Here is a 14,166-nt window from a genome sequence, read left to right on the forward strand (position 1 = left end):
TCGTCATTTACATCAGGTATAACTCCCAATGCAGAATGACCATTTTTAAAAAGTCAAAAACCAACAGATGTTGGTGAGGCTGTAGAGAAAAGGGAACACATACATTCTTGGTGAGAATGTTAATTAGTTAAACTACTGTGGAAAGCAATGTGAAGATTTCTCCAACCACTTAGAACAGAACTACCGTCGGACCCAGCAATCCCATTACTAATGATTTCTAGAAATAGAAATCATTCTACCGTAAAGATACATGCATGCAATTGTTCATTGCAGCACTATTCACAATAGCAAAGTCATGGAATCAAACTAGGTGCCCTTCAACAGTGAACTGGATAAAGAAAATATAGTACATATACACCATGGAATACTATGCAGGGCTAGAAAAAGAATGAATTTTTGTCCTTTGGAGCAACATGGATGCAGCTGGAGGCCATTATCCTAAGCAAATTAATGCAGGAACAGAAACTCAAATACCACAGGTTCTCACTTACAATGAGAGCTAGCCATAAGTATTCATGGACATAAATACAGCAACACTAAATATAGGGACTCATAGAAGGGGGAGGGAGGGAAGGGTTAAAAAACTCACTGTTGGGTACTATGCTCAGTACCTGGGTGACAGGATCATTCACACCCCAACCTCAGTATCATGCAGTATACCCATATACCGAACCTGCATATGTACCCCCTGAATCCAAAAGAAAAAAATAAAAATAAATAATAAATGAATGTATTATGAAGAAGAGAAATTCACTTTCTTTGGCTAGAAATTAGTAATAGAACTAATAATAAATATCTGAACTTGTATACTTTATCTCACACGCAATAAGATTGGCTCTTAAGAATAGGGTCCTGATTCAACTATGATTTTTATTTGCCTGATTTCCTTTTGGATAATGAAGGCATCTTTAGTCATCATCTGAGACATTTGTGTAAAAAAAATTTTAACAAAAGAACAATGGAAACCTGAAGGCCCGGCATGGTAGCTCATTCCTGAAATCCCAGTGCTTTGGAAGGCTGAGACAGGAGGATCACTTGAGGTCAGGAGTTCAAGACCAGTCTGGGCAATACAACAAGACCTCGTCTCTGCAAAACTAAAAAATAAAAACTATCCAAGTGTGGTAGCACACATCTTTAGTCCCAGCTACTTGGAAAGTTGAAGCAGGAGGCTTGCTTGAGCCCAGGGCTTTGAGGGGTGACCTGAGACAGGATTAATGGCATCAAACTGAATATAACCTGTTTGGAAAACAGAACGTTTTAGCATTTCCTCTCCCTTTATACTTTACCACAATTAGAGGATGCAAGTTGGGAAATCTGCATTATAGTTTCCCTGGAGAAGCAAAAGCATATAAAGAATGAAACAATTTACATAGCGAGATGATTAGAAGAGTAAGAAAACCACGCAGAAGCCCTGAAGTATCAGAGCTACATCTTCGCAAAATGGCATTCTACTCCAAGAAAATTTTCAGGCTTAATGTCACCCAATATCAGGTAAAACCAAAATTATTTTAAACAGTGATTAAGATTAACAATTAATATTTGGGTGTCTTTATTTTGTTCTAGTCTTTCCCTCGGAACAGTATCACTATTCATTATAAATTGGTTCATGGATATAACTTGTCATTTTAACATGTAGTGTTTTGTTGTGTTTATAAAATTTGAAAGTATGAGGAAGTGTGGGTTCTAACACCAGTCTCAGTTAACTGTGGTGATAACCATATCCATTCATTTGGACCATGAAGTGTTGTAAAGCTATCACTATGCACCTGTTGATAATTTATCCAAATTACAGATGCAGCTTGTGGGAAGAGGAAAAAGTATCTATATTTATTTGCTTGGCAAACCCAAAACTCAGAAGAAATACCAATAGTCCTTACAGAAATGCTATGGCTGTATGTCTAGCATGATACTATAAACAAATAGGTGATTACCTAAGGCCCCCATAGCCAACAGGACTGTGAGAAATAAATTTAGAGATGCGATTACATGGCTGACTTGGATCCTCTAGGGAACATACAACAACTCTCATATAATTATGCAGTGAGACTTTGAGTGGTAGCTATGGAATAACTAGTACTTCCATTTTCAACATTTGACTATTTTAAACCAGCTTTCTCTGATACCAAATGCCTGAAGGGTTCTATAAAAACGTTTAACATATTTTAAATGCAGTAGCTTTACAAATACTTGGTAATTTAAATGATAAACTTCGGATACCCTTCATAACTCCTTCACGGCTCTGAATTCCATATTACATCTGGTTTTGTTTTAGATATCATCTGAAATGTAAAGACACTTTCATCACGTTTGAAGTAAAATGATTAATGAAATGTACACTAACAATATTCTCTGAGACATTTCTAACCAGTCATCAAGGATGGCATACAACATGTTTCTTAAAAGTGGTATGATAGCATATTATTCTAAATTTGGTTACTCCCAGAAAGTCTAAAGGAACATTACCAAGGGATATAGCTCAATGATTATGCAGCCTCAAGTAAATGAATAATTTAGTTATGATTTAACCCAATAAAATCACTGTCCTAAATTACCATATACTATGTGGCTTTTCTACCAAAAAGTTCTAAGGTGCATGGGACAAGTGTGAAGAGGCAGTCTTATGCACAGCATATTGTCCCAGACCTCTCAGCCCAATTCGCCCCCAAATTCAGTACTTCACTCTGATGAAGTATACTGAATCCAATATATTGACATCCTCCTTTTAAAAATCCCCATAACTTAATATCAATAAGCACATATGATGAGTTATGAGATAGCAATCTAGCAATTCCAAGGCCATGTTCTTATAGCAAGCTACGCGTATTTCTGATACTGATACTCTTGTGTTTTGCATGCTTGACCTTGTGCAGTAACTCTTTTACACAAGGTCAAACACCTCACTATGTTGTTTCAAAAGAAGAATCCATGAGACAAATCGGGCAAAAATTTGTTGGAGGAAACAAACAGAAGCAGAGTCTGAGAATGGTCTGAATGGAGGAGTCATGGTTGGAGTCAGAGAGCAATGAGAAAACCCAGAGATCATGAAAAGGACTGTGCCTACCCTGATCTAAATAAAAAGAGGTTTCCTGACTTTTAAGAAAATCTGCATTTTTAGCACCATTATTTTATCCACATAATACTACATCCTAGATTCTTAAGGAGGAATGAACAATACCCCTCTCCCAATTTTCCTATTTGTATAACTCACCAACTTGACCTTATTACATAATATACATCAAGGTATTATTTTTTTCAAACAGTAAATTATTGATCCAGTGAGCAAAAGAAGTTCCTAAAAGAGTTTAACATTCGCCCAAGGAGTAACTTGTTATACTGGAGAACCGTGGAAGAACATTCTAAATCAGTGTGACTTACAGAAATACATATTTTGTATATTACATGAGCTGAAAGCACCACGCTGGCAATTCGCAGAAGCTGTCTTTATAAACAAAGTGAAGTGTCTCCAATCAATTCCTGCTAATGCACAGTAATAAGAAGCAAATCACTCAATCACCAGCACAGAAAAACAGAGTACAATGGTCCATATTCAATAGCCCCAAAACAAATTATAAAGGGCTAAGTAGGGTGGGGTGAAGCTCAGTATTGGGAGGTTTGTTTTTCATGAACAGATGGTTTCATCATTAGTTGGGGTGCCAACTAAAACTTTCGGGGCCGGGAGGCAGAGATCATTTCCTGTCCACCCACTGTTCTATTCTGCAATTCCATCCATTTCAGGAACCTCTCCTAGCAAGCTGTGAGCCTTTCTTCTCCTGATGCATCCTAGAGTTGATAACAAATTGCAGCTCTTTCATAACCCATAATGTCTTTTCAATGACCAAAGCAAATCCATACTCATGTAAGTGTGCCTTTTCCTAGGTGGATGCTGAAGGAAGTTACACACAGTTACTTATACCATAGTCTCACCTACAGAGTTAGAAGTTGCCATTAATTATCTCCTCAGACTGCTCCAAACTCAACAATCTCAATAAGTTCTGTTTCCCAGTCAACCCTCTAATTGCTTTTGTTGTTGTTCTTTTATCTCATTTCCTCTGGATCCCATCCAAATTCTCTATTTCTTAGATCAATAATAGGGTTAAAATGAGTCTCATGCCAATAGCAGTCAAGACTAAAGCAACATGAACTATGCTGGAGGAATCACTTCATATTTCCAAAGCCTGCCTTTTAGAGATTGGATTGAATGGCGGACATGTGTTATTGACTGTTACCTCATATTTTAGGCCTTATACAACCATGTTTATATAAAATTTGACTGAAAGAATCCCATAAGCTTGCATTCAAGTTCTATTTGCCTACCCCAAAATGTTTTTTTAAATTCTTCCTTAATGAATTATACTTTACATGTCAATTGCAATATCAAGCTTAATAATTTATTCAATTTCTAAGGATATTTAAATTTTAATTAATTTGTGTAGGGTCCTACCCTAAGTTGGTATTATGCACACTAAGGAATATGTATGTCTTATTTATACATATACCTAGTTGTATAAAATATGATAACCCATTTTTAAAAAACTAAGAGTAGCCAAAAATCAGACTCATGGAATCTTATAGGTGGAAGAACAGTACGTCATACTGTATTCTTTCAGAGACTTCAGTCTAGTTGCCTTAGTTTTCAAACAGGGAAGACAGGAAGACAGTAAGCTCTGTGATTTTAGAGCATATAATTCAGCCCACCTTGACACAGATACCATAAGCTTGACACAGATACTATAATAAGAAAATAATTAAAAATGCAATCAAAGATTACTCAAATTGTGCATTAAATGTATTCATCACATAATTACAAAGGAAAAAATTATAAATCCCCTAACTAAAATTTCCAACTGGAGTCAGCTACTTTTTTTAACTTAACGGAAGGAAATCTTCCATATGCAAATATTCAGTGGATTGAATATTGTGTATCATATGGACTACAGTGGAAAAATCTGAAAGTATGACCTCAGATGATCAAAGTTGACATCAATAGTGATAGGTCATTTTGATAGCATGTACACTTGATGTGATGAAAATGTCACTTTACCTGTTTGGTCTTCTTCCCCAAAACCCATAACCTCAGTCTCCTCATGAGAAAAACATTATGCAAATCATACTTAGGAGGCATTCTTCAAAATATCTGACCATTAATCCTCAAAACTATCAAGGTCATCAAAAACAAGAAAAATTTAAGAAACTGTCACAGCCAAGAGGGGCCTAAAAAGACATGATCACTAAATGTAATTTGGTATTTTGGATGAGTCAGAACAGAGAAAAAAAATTAAGAAAAAAATAAGACAGTGTGAACATAGTATAGACTTTAACAATAGTGTATCAATATTGGTTTCATCAGCTTTAATATGTACCATGATAATGCAATATGTTAATAAGGGAAATTAGGTGTAGGGTATATTGAAAGTCTCAGTACTATCTTCACAACTATTCTATAAATCTAAATATATTCTAAAATGAAAAGTCTATTTAAATATTAAACATGTGCACACATGTGCATTTGCGCACGCACACACAGACCCTGCACACACAGTGCATTTCACCACTACTACGGATTGACATAAGCACCTCTCCTCAACAATAAACCCTGAAATAAGAATGTTGTTTTATTCATCTTTGTATCTCCTACAAATATTTAGGCCATGCCTATTACTTACTACTTATAGAATAAACGTCCATGGAATTGAAAGAGATGATGATCTAATATCCAGGGTCAAGCTGACTGCACAGTAAGACAACAAAAGTTTCTATTAAGATGCACTTTTCCCACTCCTGGCAATTACTGCAGAATTTATTCTTTTTTTTTTTTTTTTTTTTGGAGACGGAGTCTCGCTCTGTCGCCCAGGCTGGAGTGCAGTGGCCAGATCTCAGCTCACTGCAAGCTCCGCCTCCCGGGTTCCCGCCATTCTCCTGCCTCAGCCTCCCGAGTAGCTGGGACCACAGGCGCCGCCACCTCGCCCGGCTAATTTTTTGTGTTTTTTTTTTTTTTTTTTAGTAGAGACGGGGTTTCGCCGTGTTAGCCAGGATGGTCTCGATCTCCTGACCTTGTGATCCGCCCGTCTCGGCCTCCCAAAGTGCTGGGATTACAGGCTTGAGCCACCGCGCCCGGCCCAGAATTTATTCTTATCTTGAGAGAAAGACCCATAATGGTGGATTGAAATTGGGGAAAAAAAAGAAGAAAGAGTGAACACAGGGTAGCAGCCATGCCACTAACAAATGCAACATATAGGAATCTGTCTCCTAACTTACAAAATTACCTTAAACTCCATCACTTAGTGCCTCAAAGTCAAAAGGAGAAAAACATCTTAAAGAAGACAACACATATACTTACATTTGAAGGTTGTTCTGAGGATTAGGTGAAAAAAAATATGTTTACGCCCTTTGAAAATCACACAATCAAATAGCAGTTCCTAAATTTCCCCAGAGGTGGAGCACCTGAAAGTCATAGTGGTCCTTGGAGACAAAATGAATACTGATGTATTGAATTGCATTAGAGAAACCATTTTAAGGGTAGAAAATATAACAATGTGATGCAGAATGAGATTATAACCATTAGTGTAACGCATGTGCACGCACACACACACACACAAATTTAGTTCAATTGTCGCCTAGTAATTTTTGCCATTATTATGCATCTGCTATTTCGTTATCCTGTTTTCCTGTATCCTCTTGTTAATTGTGTGTCTTCCTCACTAAACTATTACCAAGTACCCATGTCTTGTTAATTCTTGTATCTTGAGAATAGATTTTGGCACATAATAGACATTTATTCAACAAATATTCCTGGAGCACTTATTGGAAATCATGAGATCTAGCAAACGAAAGATTAAGATCCCCATTCTTAAAGTACTTACATTCTAATTCTAGCAGGCTAAAAGGCTAGAAGGTGATAGATGCAATGGAGAAAAGCAGAGCAGGATAAGGGGGGATGGGAGTTAGAAACAGGTTGTGGAATTAAGCAGAGCGATTACACTGTCAATGTGGGGTTTCAGCAAAAACTTGAAAAACTAATGATTTCAACAAAGCACATATCTGGGTGCTAAACATTCCAGGCAGAAGAATAAGGCACTATCTAGATGCACGCTTGCCTGTCATGTCAAAAAGCATCCAGGAAGCCAAGGTGCCTGGGGCACTGTGAGTGCAAGGAAGGGGAGTAGGCAAGGCCAGGATGGTCAGGCCAGGCAGGGCCTTGTAAGTCGTGATAAAGACTTGTGCTCCCCTCCACAGTGAAATGGGGAGCCACTGCAGAGTTTCAAGCAAGAGCCACATCATCTGAGCTACATTTTTACAGGCTCACTCTGGCTGCCATGTGGCCACTATGTGGTGGCAAACACAGAAGCAGTAAAGAGACCTGTTCAGGTTGGTTGCCATAATCTGGTGGCTCAGACCAAGGTAGTAGGTGTGGCCATGATGAAAATTAGCTGGATGATAAATATATCAAAGTAGAGCCAAAAAATTTTAAGACAGATTCAACAAATACTTTAAATGGATAAATATTGGCCAATATTCATTAGCAGGCAAGCATCATCAAGTACCAAAGGCTTAATAACCATTTATGGGCAAAAAATAAAAAAAAAAAAAAACTTCAAACAAAAACCACATTTGTTAAATTAGCATGATATGTATTAAATTATGTTGACAATTACTTAATTATTTGATTTCAGCCTCAGAACATTGACACCCAGCTTACTGACTTAGGGTTTTGGGCGGGGAGAGAGTTTGATAACCACTAAGCCACATACATGTGTGAATGTTGATACTGATACCGAAACTAATTTATGACAGGGGCTGTGAGGGGGTATCTCACCTGTTCAAAGAAATATCATTATCTGATTTCAGCCTTACGTTGGAGAGGAAGTCGGAGCCAGCCAGGTGGAAAGGATTACTGTACTAAGCCCTGGAGGTGGCTCTGCTTAGTAATTGATACCATTTCCTGGCACTAGTTATTTTTATAAAGATATTAGCAAAGCAACAGCAAAATTAAAGTGCTTCATAATCCTTAGCACTCATCATCAACTTCTGAAATATGATTGCATGTTAGCTTTTACTGTTACTGTACAAAAGCACTTACTTAAAGGTAGGGAGGACAAACTCTGTTAATAGTAGTAAAGGGGAGAACTATTGCCTCTTTCCAGACTGTGGCATCCCTTCTCCCAAAGCAACAGGAGTTACAGAGATCTCCTGAATCTCCTTTTTGCTGAACTTGGCAAGAAACTGGTAGGTATCTTCTAGGGTGTGTGAGCAAAATATGTCCCTAGAAAGGTTAACAAATGGGTGACAGGTGACTGCTGTATTCCTTCCTCATTCTTCTCCTTTTACCTATTTCTTCCCCCTGCTTCCAGTGGCCTCCCAGGGATCCAAGCCTGCTCATAGGAAATTAAATGAGGTTAGTGATTAACATTTCAAAGTGAATTTAAGTCACCGCTTGCCCTTCATCTGGGGAACGCACATTACAAGCTTAATTTGTGGAAGAGCAGACTTTGTATCCCTCTTAGCCATCAGGGCAGGGTGCGATTTTATTTACTCAGGGGATCTGGGGAGCACAGCATGTTTCCTCAGCAGAGAGGAGGAGGATTTTGCTAGTTGAGGCATGTCCACGCTCCCCAGATCAGCTGCCTAGCAGTAGCATCCTTCCCTGCCTCATTCCAGGTCATGCTGTGAATATGAGGACACCAGTCTCATGACAGAGCTAAATCAGAAATCCAGAGACCAGTAATGCTTGCTGAACCCCTAATTTTTTCTTTATAAAATAGTATCCCTCTATAGACACCCTGCCTCACAGGGCCTTTTTGAAGACAAATGAAATAATGTCATCTCTTCAATGCAAGCCTGTCCCCCAACAACTCAATGAAAGGTGCCATGTACAATGACCAAGTTCTCTTTCCAGCTGAATTTAGAAACCGCAGAGTACAGTGCTGCCTATGTTCATTCACAGTGGCATCTAATTTTGCATAGGAAAGTAAGGCCTAGGCATTTGCATTTTTCCTCCTGGTTCCACTCTCCTGGCCAAGAAACACATGAAGAAGGGTCTTCACTGGCCCAGAGCCCCTGATAGGATTCCATTCATGCCCGCCACTCACTGACAGAGAAAGCCCCCCACCAGAAGGCTCCGCTCTCATAAAGAGCTCTGCCTGATTCGGGAAGACGTGGCTTTTTGTTCAGTACCATAGGACCTTGTGTGACACTCCACGGCCCGGGCTAGGGGCTGTCACAGCAGTCTTTCACAATTCAAAGAGCAAAAGAGAATAGCCTGCCTTTGAGTGTCAGAGATGTGGGAGAGGCAGGAATCAAATCATGAATAAATAAATAAAAACACCAACAGCTGTGATATTTAAAACAGACAATCACTATAACAGCAAATGACAACCCTGCAGCCTACAGAATCTGCTAATAAACTGTCTGCTGTGAATGTTATTAAAGATAAATTTATGAGCCATGATTATTCAACCATTAAACCTAAGTGGAAATCAAAGCAAGATGTGTGTCAGATGATGTTTTTGGTGCCACATAGCCCAGGAAATTTACTCATCAAATCTGAATCCTGATCTCTCTGTCCTCCAAGGATTGGTCCCTTGAATTTCTGGCACTGTGTGCAGAAGCTGTCTTCTTTTTCCTTTAATTATCATTTTAGTTTTGAATGTGTGGCTTATTTCCAATAAGTTGTTGTGATAAGCACATCTTATTATCCATGGAATAAAGGGAGTGCCATTCAGTTCAGCAGGGGCATATCTACAAGAAGGAAAGAAAAGATGACTTTCCCCACAGCCAACCTGCTGACCAGACAACTTTCAGCCCTGAGGGACCGATGCTGAACAAGCTCTCAAAAGTCTAGATTGTGAGGAGCTTTGTCAATATATTAGCTAACTTAACTGAACCAGAATTTAATTTCAATTCAGCAGTCATTATATTCACACTTCACTTTAATCTCAAGCTCTATTGTTAATAGTACAGTTGGCAACACAGTTAGTAAGAAGAGCGGGCCTGATACAGTGATTCATGCCTATAATCCTAGCACTTTGGAAAGCCAAAGTGGGAGAATCTCTTGAGACCAGGAGTTCAAGACCAGCGTGGGCAACATAGCAAGACCCCAATCTCTACAAAAAAAGTAAAAAAAAAAAAAAAAAAAAAAATTGTAGCTGTAGTCCCAGCTCTTCAGGAGGCTGAGGTAGGAAGATTACTTGAGCCCAGGACTGAATTCCAGGATGCAGTGAGCCATGATTACAACGCTGCAGTGCAGCCTGGGTGACAGAGAAAGACCCTGTCTCAAAGAAAAAAAAAAAAAATAGGAAGAGTGGCATATTATGGCAGAAACAAAATTATACAATAAAAGATTCCTATGTGAGTATTCTACTTTGAAGACATAAAAGGATGACTTAAATCCAAAATAATTTTCAGTTAATATCCTCAAGAATATAATGATATGCAGGATGCAGAACATAGTGAAGTTAGAGCTACTCAATCTGGTAGTTTTTAAGGAATGACCTTCAAATGTCTGCTTGGTGTTAATACTTCCCAGGCATTTTGAATTAGGAATTTGAAATAACCTTCAATAATGAAGGTGACAGTCTTTTTTTAAAAAATAAGAAATACAACATTAACTGGTGAATATGTACAACCTATACTGGTAAGATGTTAAGGGGATAAAGAATGTGTGTAAGAGGTTGGCAGGGATCAAGAAAGAATAAGATACCTTTCTGTCATCCTGCATTTATTGTTTTGGTGTTTGGTTTTTAGTTGATTTTTATCCCCTTTCTACCTTGCCCACTTTAACATCTCTGTGTGATGTAGAAGAGATTTGCTAAGGTTGGGTGTCTCCTCCTCTGCATTCTCATGTATGTAATAAATGTACCTGCCAGGATACATATTATATACTTGACAGACTTTGAAAGAATACATGGACTAAGTACTTGGATGCTGGCCTAAATCTCAAATTATTCCATGTTACGCCATAATTGGGAAAAATAAATAAATGTATTTATAGCACAAATGAAGAGGAAGAGACCAAGCAACAGCTGTGTACAAGTAACAAGTACCATGGTAGTGTGAACAAGTACCATGTCCAGGTAGGAAAGAAGCCCACATAAAGCCCAGACTGGGCATTCAGAACATTGATGTTGGAACTACAGGGTGACACAGAAACTATACAGAGTGACATTGGCCCTGGATCTAGGAGGCCTTCAAGAAATTAAGGCAGTAATTCTCACACGTGGCTTGATATCAGAAAGACCTGAAAAGATTTTGTTGATTACTGTAAATAAGGTAGTAATAGCCCCTAGACATAATGCAAAGGTTTGGATTGATAGTTTATTTTCTATTAAAGGGTAGAAGCGGATGAGCAGGAAAACTCCTGCTACAGCTATAGTGCTGGAGTGGAGTAGATCTGAGACTGGGGTTGGGTCTTCTACGGCTGATGGAAGTCAGGGATGGAGGCTGAATTGAGCTGACTTTCCTGCTGCTGGTAAGAGAAGGCTAATTAATGGAAGGGAGTTGAGGGTTTTTTTTCCTTTAAATTCAAACTCCCGAATCACCTCCCCAACCAGGTAAATAATATGGGAGGGCCCTAATAAATCTGTTTTTATATTTGAGAATAACTGCTAAACAAGCAATATAGCCTCCACTCGACTGTCATCTACTCTGGGAGCTGCTTTGTGAGGGTAATGAAGTCCCTTGGAGTAGCCTTGTTACCATTATTTCTGCAAAAACAAGGTTAGCCTAACACCCACCTAGTAACATAACTAAAAGAATATGCAGAATGAAAGAACTCGGTGATATGCTCCATCTCTGAATATCATAAAATGAAAGTGGAGCCAAAATAAACCTCTTTAGTTTCAATGCATAAATGCTACAATATGGTTGAGGAAATAACGAAGAGCTTTTCTTTTATACACTGGGTATCCTTGTAATGAAAGTTGACTTGAAAGAACTAGAGCTATATGCTGCATCTAAAGAGACTCTCCTGCTCCCAAGGATCCAGCAAGCAATCTGAAATGTTTTCATTTCACGACTTGAGAGTAGAGTGTGCCCTGGTCTTATGACAGATGTGTTTCTTAAAATTGGTGCAAACTTGGAATCTTTTCATTAGTTGAAATGGGCTTGCTATCTAAAGAAGCATAAAATAGCTTATTTTTTGAATTAAAAAAATATTTAGAGATCCTAAAACCACCTCCAAATGTGTCTGTTTTAATGGATTTTTGCACTGTAGAACTGCACAATGGCTATCATGTTATTATATAGGCTTGGATGTTATGCTATTCTCAAACACAAAATCAAATGTAACAAAAGTCTGCTGCAACCTAGAAATTATTTAAAAATGGTTTGCACTGAAATTTTGGAAATAAGAATACATCTGATTTATGAGAAAGCCAAGTTGCTAAAAATGTAATTTAACAATTGCTATTATGTGCTGAAATCAATAATTTTTAATGTGGACACATTAACATTTTGAAAATGAAAAAGAGTGATTTATATTTTATAATATTTATAACAAATATTTAAATATTTATATTTATACAAATATTTATAACAAATATTTATATAAATATTTATAACAAATATTTATATAAATATTTATAACAAATATTTATATATTTATAACAAATATTTATGTAGTACATAAACAGAGCTGTTATATAAATATTTATAACAAATATTTATATAAATATTTATAACAAATATTTATATAAATATTTATATAAATATTATATAAATATTTATAAACAAATATTTATATAAATATAACAAATTGACCAGGCGCAGTGGCTCAAAACCTATGATAGCACTGGGGTAAGGCCGGGGATGTGAGGTCAGGAGATCGAGACCATCTGGCTGACAGGTGACAGTCTCTGCTAAAAATACAAAAACTTAACCCACGAGAGGCCCGAGAGTGGCGGGTGCCTGTAGTCCCAGCTACTCGGGAGGCTGAGGTAGGAGAATGGCGTGAACCCGAGAGGAGGAGCTTGCAGTGAGCTGAGATCCCGCCACTGCACTCCAGCCTGGGTGACAGAGCAAGACTCCGTCTCAAAAAATATATATATATATATATAACAAATTTATAACAAATTTTCAGGAATATGTTTCTCATAAAAATTGCATTTATATGAAAGTAACTTAATTGAGCAACTTAATTGTATCCTGCTCACTAGTGAAAGAGTTTTTTTTAAAAAAATCATATATAATAAACTGCAATGAAGCAAATATCTCCAATATCATTGTTCCTATTTTACAGGTAGAGGAAGTAACTTAAGGGAACTTAAGAGTTCTAAGATTACACACAAAGTCAATAATGGAGGTAGAAATTCATTTCACATTTTCTGGCTCCCAAGTCATTTCCATCAGACCGTGGGTGCAAAGAAACTGCTTGCAAATGTTAATGAAGTATTTATTTTTGCTTCATACAAAGTAGAGCCAAAAATGTCATTTCATAGGTCCCAGAAGTGAATTCTCAGCTAAAAATAGAATTACCATGAATTTTGTCCAAAATTTAGAGTATATTTAGTTCAAAAAGTCAGCAATAATGTCCTCTTTGCCTACAGTAGCGTAAGAAAAAAATAAGTTTCCTAACAAAGTTCTCCTTTGCTTTGAGCACATCACAAGTCAATTGGCCACTGGGTGAAAGGAAAGAAGAAATACATCGCCTGAGGTGACAGTTTGCACAAAAAGCATTACAATAAAGAAGCAATTATAGCATGTGTATTCATCCGTAAAAACAACTATAAAGAACTGCCTGAGGCCGGATGCGGTGGCTCACACCTGTAATCCCGCACTTTGTGAGGCTGAAGTGGGCGGCTCATTTGAAATCAGGAGTTCAAAACCAGCCTGGCCTACATGGTGAAACCCCATCTCTATTAAAAATACAAAATTTAGCTGGGTGTGATGGCATGCACCTATAATCACAGCTACTCAGGAGGCTGAGGCACGAGAATTGCTTGAACCGAGGAGGCAGAGGTTGCAGTGAGCAGAGATTGTGCCACTGCACTCCAGCCTGGGTGACAGAGACTCCGTCTCAACAAAAACTGCCCGACACGAGGTAATTTATAAAGGAAAACGTTTCAATTGACCACAGTTCAACCTGGCTGTGGAGGCCTCAGGAAACTTACAATTATGGCAGAAGGTAAAGGAGAAGCAAGGCACCTTCCTCACGAGGTGGCAGGAAGAAGAATG

General features: G+C 37.9%; 1 non-coding gene across 1 annotated transcript; it reads left to right on the forward strand.

Moving 5' to 3' along the window:
- Positions 1–853: 853 nt before the first annotated feature.
- LOC116276252 lies at positions 854–928 on the forward strand. The gene has a single exon (XR_004185676.1). It is a non-coding gene; the product is annotated as a small nucleolar RNA SNORD11 (small nucleolar RNA).
- Positions 929–14,166: the final 13,238 nt, after the last annotated feature.

The sequence above is a fragment of the Papio anubis genome, chromosome 7 (genome assembly GCF_008728515.1).
Source record: "Papio anubis isolate 15944 chromosome 7, Panubis1.0, whole genome shotgun sequence".
NCBI classification, from domain to species: domain Eukaryota; kingdom Metazoa; phylum Chordata; class Mammalia; order Primates; family Cercopithecidae; genus Papio; species Papio anubis.